Source organism: Petaurus breviceps, unplaced genomic scaffold, assembly GCF_028583685.1.
Source record: "Petaurus breviceps papuanus isolate PSGF00001 unplaced genomic scaffold, PetGlider_PUasm1.0 225, whole genome shotgun sequence".
NCBI lineage: Eukaryota > Metazoa > Chordata > Mammalia > Diprotodontia > Petauridae > Petaurus > Petaurus breviceps.
In genome coordinates this window covers 11,860,508-11,876,995 of record NW_027185889.1, presented here as the reverse complement: position 1 = coordinate 11,876,995, position 16,488 = coordinate 11,860,508, and the positions used below count along the sequence as shown (strand labels likewise).

The 16,488-nt window shown below is 38.1% G+C and overlaps 1 pseudogene; it reads right to left on the bottom strand.

Annotated features, from left to right (window-relative positions):
• Positions 1–1,120: 1,120 nt before the first annotated feature.
• LOC138166621 (large ribosomal subunit protein uL1 pseudogene) lies at positions 1,121–1,957 on the bottom strand (annotated as a pseudogene).
• Between the last annotated feature and the right edge of the window lie 14,531 nt (positions 1,958–16,488).

Sequence of the window (16,488 nt, the reverse complement as noted above, 5' to 3'; positions counted from 1 at the left end):
GTCAATTTATATTTTTATGCCAGACTTTCAGAAGATATATTTGATGCAAAGATGTTTTCCCTCTTAGCAATTTCTCTCCTTTTTTTTAACCTGCTTTGATTTTGTTCACACAAAAGCTTTTAAAATTATGCAATAAAAACCATCCATTTTATCTTTTATGATCCCTTTTGTCCTTTATTTGGTTTAGAACTCTCCCTCTAGCTATAGTTATGAAAGGCACATCCTTCCATTCTTTAGATCACTTATGTATTAGCATGTGTGTGTTCATGTTACCTCTTATATAATAGATAATACATTATTTTGGAACTAAATGTGTTATGCACTATGATCTAAATCTATTTTCTGATTATTTCCCAGTTTTCCCAGTTTTTCTTGTTGAATAGATACTCCTTTCCCAAGTAATTTGTGTTCTTGGGTTTCTAGAACCCTGGACTATGATGTCGATGCCTTCTGCATTTTCCTTATCTAGTCTGTTCCATTTAGTACTATGATTTGTTTTTTTGTTGGTTTGTTTTAAATGAATTTTATTATTACTTGTTTTCATGTCAAATTTCTCTCTCTCTCTCTCAAAGTGCAATTACATATGAAAAATAACTCTTTTAAAGAAAAAGAGGAGGAGGAAAAATCACTAGAATTGACCAACACGTCAAAAGAGCCTAAAAAATGCATATAGTGTTTCACATTCATGGACCTCCACTCTTGCAAAGGAGTAGGTGGAGATATCTTTTCATATCTCTTCTTTAAAGTCATGCTTATATTTATCAATTTTGCAATATCCACATTTGATTGATTTGAGATTGTTCTTTCCATTTATATGACTGTAGTAGGGAGAGAGACAGAAAGAGAGACAGAGAGAGAGACACAGACAGAGAGAGACAGAGACAGAGATAGAGACAGAGAGAGATGGAGACAGAAACAGAGACAGAGAAAGACAGAGACAGAGAGACACACACATAGGGATATGAAGGGAGAGGGAGGGAGGAAAAAGGAAGAGAGGGAGAGAGGAACAATGGCTAAGAGTTATGAGAGAGGTTGGATCAGAAAAGGCTGTGAGTGTGTGTGTGTATTTTGCATCACAGCTATCCTCTGAAAGAACTCAGGAATTTGAGGAGAGGGAACATTCTTTTTTTTTTCCATTAGCAGCTTCCGCCATTTATTAACACCATGTTGATTTAATACAGCCGCTGGGGTTTGCCCAAGGTGCTCTTGATACACAATGCCCTCACATTTTGCCAGTTTTTCCTCAGCAGAGAAACCAGGAAATTGACAGCCAAATGGATGTTGTAGACAAGCTCATCATCTGTCATCTTCACATGGCCAACAGCCACTGCTAGACACAGCACCTTCTTCATCTGGAACTTGATAATAGATTTAACCTCATATTTTAACCTTTAACCTTTGCCACCATATTCTCATTGTGGGTGAGCAGAGATGGAAACTTGCTGGCTTTGTTCAGACCAGGGCCCAGGATTCGAGGAATTTGCTTGATCAAAGACTCAGAGGCCAAAAAGGCATCATACTTTTTAACCAGTTTCTTCACCAATTTCTTGTTCTTATTCAACTTCTTCGGGGCCTCTATGTCCACGGGGGAGATTTCTACAGCCTTGGCTTCATCACAATGCTGCTGGCTCCCAGGACACACACAGAAAATTTAGGTCGGGGTATGGATTTGAGCCTGATGGTGCCAGAGAAATGTCTGTCCTTTTGGGGATCATAGTTCTTCAGACTGATCTGCAGCTCCACAGTTTCCAAAAACTTTCTTTTTTTGCGCTGAGTTCCATGCAGGACCTCGCGCATAGCTTCACAGAGCATGTCATGTGAGACTTTGCTGCTCATGGCTGCTCACTGGTCACAAGCCGGGAAAAGCGAGGGAACAATCTTGACAAAAGGAACCTTTAGTCTATGTGAAAATAAATTATTTACTCGGCTTGTCTATGGTACATCTCTGTCTTGACCACAGAATTCTAGACTCATCTGGACCAAGTGCACTCTCTATGGCTGACCCCAAATGTACCTTTTCTTTCTTAACTGTCCAGATTAAAGAGATTTCTTGATGAATGAGATTTCCAGAGTGAAGAGTCCTAATCTTTTCACTACATCTTCATGGAAGCATCGCCCCCTCCCACAAATCTTGTCAGTGATCAGCATTCTGTAGGTCATACAACAGAAGAGACCGCTAAAAAGAGTCTCGCCCCCAAGACAGGATGTGAGTAAATGATTTAGCCTCAGGTTTCCTGTGAACATGGGAGTAAACCCTTAATAAATGCCTGGTTGATTGACAGCGATGGCCTAAAACTTACAACCCTCTAGAAAGATTGTCGTTTATTAACAACAAAGAAAGGTTTTTTTTTTTATTTTCCCCCTCCCCTCTCCCATATCACCTATCACATTGTGAGGCCTATAGTATGAATACAGTAAACATCTTTGGAATTGAACAAATATGATTTAAATAATTTTTTTCAAGTAATTTCTTCAGTTTAAAATATAACCATGTGTAGCTCCCCTCCCCTCATTCAGATCATCTTTTCAAATGGCAGTTAAAGGTGTTGTTTTTTTTTTTTAACTGTTACTGTATAACTAAAAACAAATCTGTTTCTTTGGATAAATGTTCAGCCCATATGTCATCCTGGAGATCTTGCCTGGTAGCTGAAGAGAGTGCTAAGAATCTCTCATTCAATTCCCACCCTGGAGATTCAGCAGACATTGCCACCCTACCCCCACCTAGGTGCCATATGCAATTCATCGTGGGTGGGAAAGAACAATATACTTATAATTTGACTTTGTTGTTCACATGTTTTCTGGAAGAATCAGGATTTTTTAAAGAGAGAAGTAGCTTGAAGGAGGAGGTCTCTGTATAGAGTGTGGGAAGGAGGGATATGGAAAGACCAACATAGCTTATTTGATTAGTGATTGTATGAGGGGTAGTACACTCTAGGAAGCATAAATTTGTTTATGCAAGGTAAGGCAAGGAATTATTCATTAATACTTCAATGTATCTGATACCAAGCATTTGAGTAGTCCTCTCACTTGTCTACACATACACGCAAGCATGAATGAATGAACAAATAAATGAAAAACAAACAACATTTTATTAAACTCTTAATATGTGCCAAGTTCACACACTTATTGGGTGAAATAATACATAAAGGAGAGTTCTGCTGTAAGTTCTAAGGGTGTTTCAATGAGGCAAAAGACAAGGCCCAGGAATCCTAGATTCATAGGACTATAGCTTGAGAGAAGGCAGGGATCTAGTCCAACTCCATCACTTTTTACTAATGAGACCCAAAGTGCTTAGGTGACTTAGCCAGGGTCACACAATTAGTATTTGATTCTGTTATTTTAATCCAGATCTTCCTGGCTTCAGAGCAATGTTTTGTTTTGTTTTTTAATGTACTACCTCACTATGTATCAGCAGGTCATAAGTCAGGACAAGGGTCTGAAAGACACAGAGTAACATTGGGTCAGATGGTGGGACCCTGAAGACCTGAGAATGTAAGGGCAGGAGATACAGTTGTTGTTTGTCTGGCCAGAAGGATTTTGCAGATTTCAATCCAACTCCCTTATTTTACAGATGAGGAAACTGAGACCCAAAGAGATTAAATTATTTGAACACAGGTCTTCTGACTTCAAGGAGAATCTCACCCCAGGACCAAATGTTTGATCAGGGGAATTAGATTATGAAATTTGCAGGGTTTGCAATGTTACATTCAAAGTGAAATGCGTGGGGTAGACACTCTCAGGATTCAAATGTAATTTTTTTTTTAAATCAAAGAAAGATTTGTTGAATCTCAGTGCATGAATCTCTTGTGAACAGAGAACAGAGAGTTTCACAAGGCTCTAATTGAAATATAATAACTCTTTACAGATTTTTTTTCTGCCATAATCATTTGAGGAATAATTATTCCCCCCATCCCATATCAAACCAAATGGGTGATGAAGTCAACGTTCCTAGAAGACATTAGGAATTCACTGCAATGCTTCTAAAAATATTATTAGTGATCATTCATTTCCTGTCTACACTGGACCTTTGCAGTGTAAAAACATGGCTGGGTCCTGAGTATCAGATGAAGCCTGGATTCCATTTAGACCAGCTTGTGCATGTTAAGAAATAGAACAGTATTGGCCAAGAAAGCAACATTAATCATAATTTATTGTCAGTCATTTGCATTCTCTAAGGCAAGCAGAGCTCTTAACTCAGAGATATGGGTTGTTATTTTTTTTTCTGTTTCTTTTTTCCAGCACCACAAATACCTCACTGGAGCTACCCAAAGGAGGGGGGTAAGTACAGGGAGAGAGGGAAAACTCAAAATTCATCAAGGGAGTCATCCAAACCTTCTGTGGTAGAACAGTGACCAGGCCAGTTCCAGACAAGAGCAAATGTACTTCAAAAAACAACAACCCACAATACCAAAGTAAAGAAGTTTTCACTTTGGGAGAAAGAATTTGAGAAATACTTTCCAAAACAAAGACTCCAAAGCTCTTGGAATCCACAGAGAATCAATCAATCAATTTATTAATTGCTTACCATGTACCAGGAAATGCACTAAGGATATCAAGGAAGGCAAAAATCATCCCTGCCCTCAGGAAGTTTACATTCTAACAGGGGACACAAAATGTACACAATAGGAATATAATATATGTGTGTATAATATGTGTGTATGTGTGGACATAGCTATAATATAAACAAAAACATAATATATAAATATAATATATCCTAATATGATATGTTATATATTGTATATTATAATATATCATATAATATATAATAAATTATGTAACTTTAATATACATATAATATATACTATATAATATATAGGAATGTAAATAATATCTAATAATATAACATATAGCAATATAAATAGGAATATACTCTATATAGACACATATAGTTTATTCAATTTATATAAATTTTTATATATCCTATTTATATTTGTTGTTTTTGTTCAGTCATTCAGTCATATCTGACTCTACATAATCCCTTGGGTTTTCTTCACAAAGATACTGGAGTGGTTTGCCATTTCCTTCTCCAGTGTGTCCCCATTTTACAGATGAGGAACTGAGGCAAATAGGGGTAAAGTGACTTGCCCAGGGTCATACAGCTATTAAATGTCAGATGATGGATTAGAACTCAGATTTTCCTGACTCCAGATACACACACACACACACACACACACACACACACATATACATGCAATGACAAGCAAAGAAGTACTTAACACCTTGTTTCAACTATTTAATTATTTAACACCTTGCTTCAGTGCAAGTTTCTTTTGAGCCTTGTCCATGATAATATAAAATCTTTGTTAAGAAACAGAACTTGTGAAACCCACAGTGGGAGGGAACAGGAAGGACGTGAGAGGTGGGCAGAACAGGGAGGAGCTAATGACCAGATAAAAAGCTGAGCACAAGCTGGGAGAGAGCAGAACTGAAAAGGGAACACTTGTGGTATCCCAGAACTCTGTTTGTCTGCTCTGTCTGTGTTGATTTTGTTTGTAATACTTCGTACAGGAGCCCGAGACCTTACTGGAAGCCCTAAAAGAGGACTTTCTTATTGTCTGTTTATAGAAGTCCTGGAGGAGGGTTTCAGAGGTCCTGGGACTTTACTGATGATTTGTGTGGAGATCTCAGACTTTGTTTGTGGGTCTGTGTTGATTTCTATGCTGATGATTTGTATTGACTTCTTGGACCCTGTTTGTGGATCTATGTTGATTTCACAGGCAGATAGTGAATTGATGATGGTGCCAGCAATGTGTATGAATGTTGTTTTGGGCTTTATTAAACTTTGTTCTTTCCAGAAACAGAAAGTACTAAGAACTTGAGGTGGACTGGACACTGTGAGCTTCAATATGGAATTAGATGAGGAGCTGAGAGCTGCCTACCTGTGAATCCAGGTGACAGTTGGTTAGATTTGGGCAGGAGCTAGACCCATGGAAGAGGAACCATTAGCAACAATAATACAAACAAGAACATAATTTTATAGCACTTTAAGATTTGCAAAACACTTTGCAAATGTTATTTCATTTGATTCTCACAACACCCCTGGGAGCTAAGTAATATTATTATCCTCATTTTATAAATGAGGAAACTGAGTCAGAAAGAGGCTAGGTAATATTGCTGTCAGAATCTGGATTTGAACTCAGGTCTTCCTGACTCTAAGTTTTTGTTCTTGTTAACTATGCCCTTGATTGCCCAGGGTCACACAGCTGATAAGCATCTGACATCAGATTTGATCTCTGGCTTTTCTGACTTTTTAAAGCCCAGTGCTTTAACCACCAAGGTGCCCCTACCTAGCTGAGCTATAAATGTGCATTATTATCATTACAGTTATCACTATTCTTATCCTCATCTTTATCAATTAAAATGATCAGATTAAAGCCCAGTTATTTAGATTAGACTCTGAGATCATAAAGTCACAGATTTGGAGCTAGAAGAAATCGCAGTAGTTGCTTAGTCAAACCCTCTCATTTTGTGTGCTGGGCCCCAGAAAACTTAAGCAGCTTGCCTAAGGTCTTATAGGTCAGATGCAGTAGAGCAAAGATCATCATCATCTTCATTATTATTATCATTTTTGCTATGGCTCCTTTGGAGCCAAATTCAACTATTTCCTTTCCGCCACACTGTCTCTCACAAATCAAAAACAAATTAAGCCATCAGAACAATTAACATAACTAATGATGGAATGAGGATTCAGAAAAATCTTGACAAATGAAAACAATTGCTGAGTCTAGAGAAGTGAAACTAATGAGGAATAAATGAAAAATCTCAGACTGGGGTTTAAGAAATCATCTCCACCAGGACAAAATAATGGAGTCAGGGATTAAGTAAAAAAGCCTCTTAAGTAAAAAGGTGGAAAAGACCAGGTTCTGGAGGGCTTTGAAAGTCAAAAGTCTCTTTGTTTGATGTTGGAGGTGATAGGGAGTCACTGGGGTTTAATGAATGAGGGAGGAGGGTGACATGGTCAGAGCTGCCATTTAGGAACATCAGCTGAGTGAAGGATGGAACAGTGTGGAGAAACTTGAGGGAGGACACTGACCAGCAGGCCATTGACACAGTCCTGGTTGAGATGAAGAAGGCAACATCTGGGAGATTTTTGAACCCCTTCAATATACTTACCAGGAAATATTGTCTTCTTTACATTCGTCTCACATCTGCCTTCTAGACTGTAATCTCCAGGGAGTGTAAGAACTACATGTGACATAAATTGTATTTATCTTCCTAGCATTTACCATGATCCTCTGTAATCATAATAGAGGGTATGTTCCAGACACTGTGCTAAGCACTTTAAAATTTTTATCTGATTTGATCCTCTCAATAACTCTGGGAGTTAAGTGCTATTGTTACCCCCAGTTTACAGATGAAGAAACTGAGGCAAACAGAAGTTAAATGGCTTGACTAGTTTCACACAGCCAGTAGTTCTCCGAGGCCAGATTTGAATTCAGATTGTCCTCCCTCTAGGACAAGTGCTCTAACTGCTGTGTCACTTTTGTTGTCGTACAATCCTTTTAGTCATGTCCAACTCTTTATGATCCATTTGGGGTCTTCTTGTTAAAGATACTAGAGTTATTTGCCATTTCCTTCTCTAGATCATTTTATAGATGAGGAAACTGAGGTAAACAGGGTGAAGTGACTTGCCCAGGGTCACATTGCTAGTAAATGTCTGAGGTCAGATTTGAACTCATGAAGATGAGTCTTTCTGACTGCAGGCCTGGAGCTCTACCCACTCTGCCACTTAGGTGCCCAGTAATCAACTTAATAAAGATTTGTTGAAAGCATGTATGAATGAATGAAAGGTATAGGGTGAACTAGAAATATACTTGGAATAATGCTGGATTTAGAGTCAGCATACCTATATTAAAGTCCTATGTGTTCTTGAGTAGATAATTTGCTACCCCTGAGTCACAGTCACTTCATGTGTAAAATGATGGAATGAGTCTGGATGACCTCTGAAGTCCTTTCTAGCTCTAAATCTGTGATCCTTTAACCCTTCCAGTGCTAGTTTTCTGTGGATCAGAAGACTTTTTGATTTTTACTATGGTCTCTCAGTTACGCTTTTCCAACTTTCCTTTGAATTATTCAAGTTCTCTAAATGCACATTTTCTTCTGTGCATCATGAAAACAATCACATTAACCTTTATCACTGGGCTAATGTGGAGAACCAGTAATGAAAACGATTTTCCAGAACTTCATAAATACTCATGGTTCCATAATGACAGGAAAGAAGGAACAGAGGCCATCTCATTCCCAGAATCATAGACTTAGAGCTAGAAGGAACCTCAGAAATCATCTAGTCTAACCCCCTCATTTGTAGAGGAGGAAACTGAGGACCAAAGAAGAAAAGTCACCTGTCCAAGGACACACAGGCATTAGGAAGTTGTGCAAAGGATTTGAAACTCTGTCCAGCAATTCCAGAACTTACGTTCTTTTTTTTTTTTTCCAGGACCAACGAGTAAAATTTGGAGGGATGAAACCATAATGGCCAACATACTGTTTTGTCATTGTCATCATCAAAATAGAAAAGGAAGAGGAGGAAGACAAGGAGAAGGAAGTAGAGGAGAAGGGGGAAGAGGAGGAGGAGGAGAAGGAGAAGAATGAGGTGAAGAAGAAGTTTTCTTATGGATTTCATCTTTATTCTCTTATGCATTAATTAATCTCAGAGTTTTAGATAATCCCATTGATAATGTAATTGCTGTAAGGGTGTATTATTTGTATGTATATGGAGAAGGGAGAGGAATGGAAGAGACTAAGGAGAAGCTATACCATTTCACCATTTTAAAAAGCACTATTGTTCAAATGTTCCTCAAATGTTGACCTTTTATTGTATGGAAAAATCAGTTTCACCTGAGTATGTACATATTTCTAGTGGCACATTCTAGACCTTAACATTAACCATTCTGACATTAACTAAGAGTTGTTAAAAGAGCTATCTTTAAATTTGCTAAGCTCCTGTATTACCATGCAGAAGCCTTTATTCCAACTCATGCCTCATGTAGTGGGAAGCCAGAAAATGTTGACATTAATAAAACCATCTTTTATAAAATCATTAAATCTACATTTTAAAAATGAGCATAATCTCTCCTTGAAAAGAAAGGCATGGCAACATTTCTCAAACTGTAAAATGATGGGATTTTTTTCTCCTTTGATTACAATGCATGCAATAACCTTATTCCATAATCTAAATATAGTCAGATATTTGCTTTCAAAATAGTTCAACTAGGGATTCTTACCACTGCATAATATGTAAGTTATGCATTCTGCTTCTCTAGCATATTTGTTGCTTGAAAGAAAGATAGATAGCTTCATTGAAATTCAAATCTTCCAGGGGAAGTTTAGTCATTTGAGAGAATCAAATAATTTTCTTAATTGTCTGAACTGTTTAGACTGGTTTCTTTTCTATGAATAATAACTGACATTTATCTAGCACTTTTGAAACCCTTTTTTTCCTCTTCTGGGTATGAAGTTCTCAAAAGTGAACTCAAAAGGAAAAACTACTCCCTTTGGTGGCCCTCACCTTTGGAATATGTGTATTACCAAAGAGGACTAACCATGTCCTTCCTCTTCCCCCAGGCAATACCTACCCCCTTGATACCGTATTTGGTTGCACTCCTCCAGAAGACATTCTCTGCACCTGTGTGGGTAGAGTGAGGAAGGAAATGAGTGAGACCACATGTTCAAATGACCCCACCTTGTTCCAGACAGAAAAAATGGAACTGACTTGTTTTAGCCAGAGGGGCAGAAGGAAAACCCCAGTTCTAGATTGGTTCTGACTTTTTAGAAGTTTATCCAAAAATCAAAGTCCAGATTATAAGGATCCCTTTAGATTTGACTTTGCCCCAGCCAAGAAAAAGCCTGAGACTTTTGAGCTAAAGCTTCAACCTCAGTCTTTTCTACATCTGTGTGTACCCAAAACAAATGCAATTTCTGTTTGCAATAAATGACATACAGGAATCAAACGTAGTTAGAATAAGTCAGATTTTATGCATTGTGAGCTGACTTTTTAAAGTACTAGTTAAATAGCAAATGAACAGCAATAATGCACAAAAACAAAATCTCTGACTTCTGTATTATCCTCTGGAAGAGAAAGGAAGGGGCAGTGGAGCAAGTAGTTTACTAGCTGCCTGGATTTTCAGCCAGGGCTAAGTTCAACATTGATCAGATAGTCCCAATGCTCTGCTTTTCTCTGTGTGTTTGCCCTGATGAACAAAGCATCAGCTAACCCTCTGCTCCTCTTACCTAAAGTTGCCTTCTCTGTCTTCTGTTGTAACCATTGCAGCTGCTAATGCAGCAGATTCCACAACTAGCCACCCTTTCCTTTGCCCCACTTACCTCCCCCTTCAGCCTATGCCCCAATGCTCAATTCAAAAATCCCGACCCTGTTTCTTAGTACCACTTTCAAGACACTTCTGTTTCTTTCAAATTATGCCTCCCAGGGGGAAGGAGAGAAGGAATAAGGATTTATATATTGCCTGCTATGAATTAGACAGTGCTGAGTGTTTTACAAATACTGTCTCAGTTGTTCTTCACAACAACCCTGGGAGATAGGTGTCATTATTATCCCCATTTTGCAGTTGAGGAAACTGAGGCAAACTGAGGTTAAGCAACTTACCCAGGATCACACAACTAGAAAGTGTCTAATGCTGGATTTGCATTTTTAGTTGCCTTTAGTGGATAGCTAGGGAAAGGATGTACTGATTTCACCTTTGTATTATAAGTGCTCACATAGTGCCTGGCACACAGTAGGGTGATCAATCAATCAATTATTATTAATAATATTAATTAAAATACATTAATTTAATTAAACTAATAACTGATTAATAGAGCGATTATTGTCCCCATTTTAAATATGACTAAAGTGGGGTCTGAAAAAGTCAAAGGATCTATTCATGATCCCCTTAGCTCAGAAATGTAAAAAGCAGAAACTGATTTTCATTATAGTGTTCTTACCACTATATTATGATAAAAATATGTGCCTGTGTTAGAATTTAAATTTGGGTTCTGTCCCAAAGGGAGATATTCAAACAAGATTTTTGGCCCTTTCTCTACTGTTCAGCCCTTTTTCAGTTGTGTCCAACTCTTGGTGATGCCATTTGGGGTTTTCTTGGCAAAGATGCTGGAGTGGTTTGCCATTTCCTTCTCCAGCTCATTTTACAGATAAGGAGACTGAGTAACTTGCCCAGGGTCACACAGCTAGTGTCTGAGGTCAGATTTGAACTCATCAAGATTTCTCTGCTTTGTGCACTATGGCGCCACCTAGCTGCCCTCCATTCCCTGTCATCATTTTTCATTTCTAATAATAAGACTGGAGTTGGCTAGCAGCATCGCTTATGAACTCAGAAGTCTCTTTAAACCAGAAAACCAGTTGGGTTTGCTAAGATTAATCCAACACAACCAGATGCTTTTCTTTTGTTCACTGTTCCAGTAAGGAGCGGCACTGTTCCCTCTCCCAATCCAGCTTCCTGTTCTCCCTGCCTATTTCAAGTGTCAAAACCATACCCAGGGCAAAAGACCTTGGATAGGACTAGTGATAAACATGATCACCAAGATTTTGGCTAAATATGCCCAGTTTTGTAAACTGTTCCCTGAGACAACATTGAATATTTTCTATTTACCAAGCTTGTGTTTACTAAATTACCATCCTCAGAAAAAGCCATACCCTACTTGTGTCACCAGGGAAGCATAATCATTAGCCGTATTGTCGCTAATAGGTTTCAAGGTCTAGAAATTGAGGTCACAACATAGGGAGGGTGCTTCCTTCTCGGTGGAGGCAGATGATCGGAATTAGAATTCTTGGTTTCACATGTACAAGTTGTGTGACTCTGAGCAAGTTACTTAATCTTTATAATCCTCAGTTTCCTCATTTGTTAAATGAGTATAATAATGGGAATACTTACTTATCTCATGGGGGGCTTTGGCAGAAAGCATTAGGCAAACTCTGCCTTATGAATGTGAGTCATTATTGCAAATGTTAGACTCAGTTCTCATCCCAATTTATTTTTTGAGCATTTATTTACCAGTGAGTGACACTGTCTTCTTTGAAGTTCCTTGAATGAGATACTCCATCTCTCGTTACTTACTACGTGAGCATGGAATTCTTTCCCTCTTCATTTCAACCCCCTTGACCTCCCTCACTTCCTCAATGCTGCCATCCATATTGAGAACCTTGGTGACTGGAAGGATGATAGTGCCCTCAACAGTAATGAGAAAGGGCAGAAGTGGGGAAAGTTTGGGAGAAAAATTATGAGGTCAGTTTTGGATGTGTTGATTTCAGGAAACCTATGGGACATCTAGGGCATCTCCATGGCACAGTGGATAGAGTAGAGTGCCAGGAAGACTCATCTTGTTGAGTTCAAATCCAGCCTCAGACAATTACTAGCTGTGTGACCCTGGGCAAGTCACTTAACCCTGTTAGCCTCAGTTTCTTCATCTATAGAATGAGCTAGAGAAGGCAATGGCAGTATCTTTGCCAAGAAAACCCCAAATGGGGTCACAGAGAGTTGGACACAACTAAACCACATGGAACATCCAGTAGAAATGAATAAATGATAGAGAATCCCAAATAATCCGAGAAACACAACACCTCCTACTAGAGGTCTTTCTCTCAATTTCCCAGTTGTTTGTTACTGCTCTGTCCCTCTTGAAATTACTTTGTATATGATTTCATTTACTTTTGTGTAGATGCACATTTTATTCTCATCCCTTTTCCCACTCCCAGTAGAATGTAAGCTACTTGAAAGCAGGGGCTGTTTTTTGTTTAGATTTTGTGTCTTCATATCTTAGTACCTGTCACACTACTTTGAACATAGTCCTTAGGTTTTATTGAATGGGGAAAGGGAAATGAATGACTGAATGAATAAATGAGTGAATGAATGAAAAAGCATTTATGAAGTACTCACTATATACCATGATTATACAAATTTAAAAACACAACTAGTCCAGCAGGAGAAGGGGAGAGGGAGAGAGAGAGACAGAGAGAAGAAGAGAGAGAGAGAGAGAGAGAGAGAGAGAGAGAGAGAGAGAGAGAGAGGCAGAGACAGAGAGAGAGACAGAGAGACAGAGAGACAGAGATGGAGAGAGACGGAGAGAGAGAGTGAGAGAGAGGAAAGAGAGAAGAGGAAGAAAAGAAGGAGGAAAAGTAGGAGGAGAGGAGGAGGAGGAGGAGGAGGAATTTCCTTTACTGATGGAGATCAGTACCTGCTCTGTTTTAGTGAGTTGCTGAAGATGTTGAGAGATTGAGTGATTTATCCAAGGCCACATAGACAGATGGGAAAGAGGCAAGACTTCAGTGTTTTGTTTTTTTTTTCTTTTTCTGACTTGAAGGTAAGTTCTCTTTCTACTATTCCATACTGTAGACTCCCAGCTAATGGTGATTAGTTAATGAATAATTATTTCCCAAAAACATATACTTACATGTATTATTCTCCCCCCCCACACACACACACACACACACTCTCTTACATATGGAGTCTTCCTGAGGCATGATATCTGCCTTGCCTGTGGGTCGGACCAACCCTAATGCCAAATACTTGTAGTGACAGGCATTTAGCCAACTGGTCCCACTCTAATACAAAAGCAGCATTCACTGGAAGTGAATGGCATGTTTGCAAAACTAATCCTGACTTCAAAACAGGGGAGAGTTAGTTTTGCTAAAAACGCAGTTAAAGCTGGTCAAATTCTTGGGGACTGAAAAAACAACATCCATACAAAAGCTTTCATTCTTGTGGCCCAGAACAACTTTCATGTTTCCAGAGAGGGTCAGAACTCATGCCTGGAGTTCTCATGGAGAATGGGTGTTGATCTGCTCATGTAAAATTCAAGCCCTTTGCAGTCATTACAATCATTCCTCTCCTAAATACCCTGCTATGTTACATTTTCCAAATTGGCAAATCCAGCTTGTACAGAGAGGGGGGATGGAACATGGGGCAGATGAAAGCAGGGGGTAGGGGAAAAGGGAAAAAAATGAAATTTTCTGTCATTGTCCTCCCTCTATGGGACTAATTAGGGCTGGGCACCCTATTGAAAGCATGTTTTATGTTTTGCATGCTGCAGTTAATTAATTCCACTGAAACCTCTTTGAATTTATTTTTTTTTCTACGTGTAGAGTTGTTCTTTCATATTAAGCTGAGAGTTCGAAAAGCAGAGAATGCCGTCCACATTTTTTCCATTTTCAAGGATGGAAGCCATCTACATATGTCGGTGCTGGGTTCTGCTGACTTCATTAACATAGATGGGAAAGGAGTTTGGGAAGCTTCAATTCTTAAAGCAACTGAATGTGGAGATCTTATTCAGAACCTGGGTGTTTATGCATGTGTGCGTGTCTGTGTTTGTGTGTGTACCCACACCTATAATTTTATTGATATCACTAACATAGTAGCTGTATGTTATTTCTATTCATTGATAGTTATCAATTCCTTTATAATTTAGGACCTTGGAGAGTTGAACAATGTAAGGTTAAGTGGTATCTCCAAAGCCACAAAGCTAATAACATGTCAGGGGCAAGATTTGAACCCAGGTATTCCTATACTCAAGGATCGATTGCTATCTATCATTCTCTTCTTCTTCTTCTCACTGAGATCATTACAAGTTTGATTTCATTTACATGGTATTTTATTTTTAGGGTTGCTAGGTGCTACAGTAAATAGAACTCTGAGACTAGAGTCAGAAAGACGTGAATTCAAACCCAGCCTTAGACACTTACTAGCTATGTAACCCTAAGCAAGTCACTGAACCCTGTTTGCCTCAGTTTCCTCATCTGTAAAATGAGCTGGAGAAAGAAATGTCAAACCATTCTTGTATCTTTGCCAAGAAAACCCAAAATGGCATCATGGAGAGTCAGAGAAGACTGAAAAACTACTGGACAACAAAAATATAGTAATTCTTTTGGTAGTTTCATCATTTGTACATTTTGTATCTTTGCCAAAACCAAAAAATGTCAATGGTATGTCTATCATTTCTATTTCTTTATTAAGGTTTGACAAATTGGTATATGATGTAGGCTTTGGAAAGCAATAGTAAGGTAAGCCTTTAGAAGTTGAAATTTGACAGCACTCAGGCTGAAACGATAATGAGCAGCTTTGTCTCTACTGTGGAGTTCAGTCCTCTACTCCCACAGCAAGATTATAAAGGGACGTCACTTTTAACCTAATGTTACCCAAAGCAAAGCTTTGGCTGCTTCCCAGGTGAAGTTTAGAGACAAGCTGCAGAACCATTTTACTATTAAGAATTGAGTTTGTTAACCCACAGTCATTTATATCTTCATAGCACTGTGTACCCTGGAGACTGTTTTATAAATTTTAGTAATGCAAGCAAACCTGAATCTGTTCACTAATTTATGATCATATTTAGCCTATAATTAGAAAATGTAATTAGGCTTTCCAGCCTCAACTTCTGCCTTGGAGCAAAGTCTACCATGCTTCTGTCTTCCTATAGCCGATTATTCTCTTATGAGCACTTAGTACCAAACCACTATTAAAGAGATCATTCATTTAGTGTCTCAGGCCCTTCTTTATCTTATGCCTTTTTTCTCTTGAACACACAGTGCTTTACACTTATGATTCATCTTCAGTAGAGCCAGATGATGAAAGTATTATCTTTCTCTTTTTGGGTGGAGAAGCCAAACTACACAGAGAAGAACACAGAGAAGTTTTCAACATAGATGGACAAGTAAACCTTCAAGTCAATTTCCTACCTTAAAGCATTTTTCCTTTTCAGTTTTTTTTAACACTTAATTTTTTTCTCAATTACATGTAAACAATTTTTTAACATTCATTGTTTTTTTTTTAATTTTGAGTTCCATATTTTTTCCCTCCTTTAGCTCCTCCTAGAGAAGTCAAGCAATTTGGTATAAATTGTACAAGTACGGTCATGCAAAACATTTCCATCTTAGCAATGTCACAAAAGAAAATGCAGACCAGAAAAGGATGATAAGTAAATAAATAGATAAAGTATAATTATATATATTTATATTTAAGTACGCATTGATTTGCATTCAGACACCACCAGTTCTTTCTCTGGAGGTGGGTAGCATTTTTCATCATGAGTTCCTTGGAATTGTCTTGGATTATTGTATTGCTGAGAAGAGCTAAGTCATTCATAGTTGATTGTTATATAATATTGCTATTACTGTGAACAGTGTTTTCCTGGCTCTGTTAATTTCACTTTGCATCAGTTCCTTTTTTAATTCTAAAGGTAAAAAAAGGGAGAAAAAATATACCTGAAGACCCATAAGGTTGAGTGTTTGCATGGCACTTTTGTTAAACTCTGAGAACCTGTTTCAGATTGCTAACATCATATTGAGACAAACACCAGCCAATTTCAATATTGTCACTCAATCAATTATTAAGTCAATAAAAATTTATTAAATGTTTACTATTGCCAAGCAAGGGCTTAAGTATCAAGTATCAAGACAAAGACAAAAGCAAAGTAGTCCCATCCCTCAAGAAGCTAATGTTATAATGGAGAAGATTGCATGGATACATAGAGAGATATGTAAGA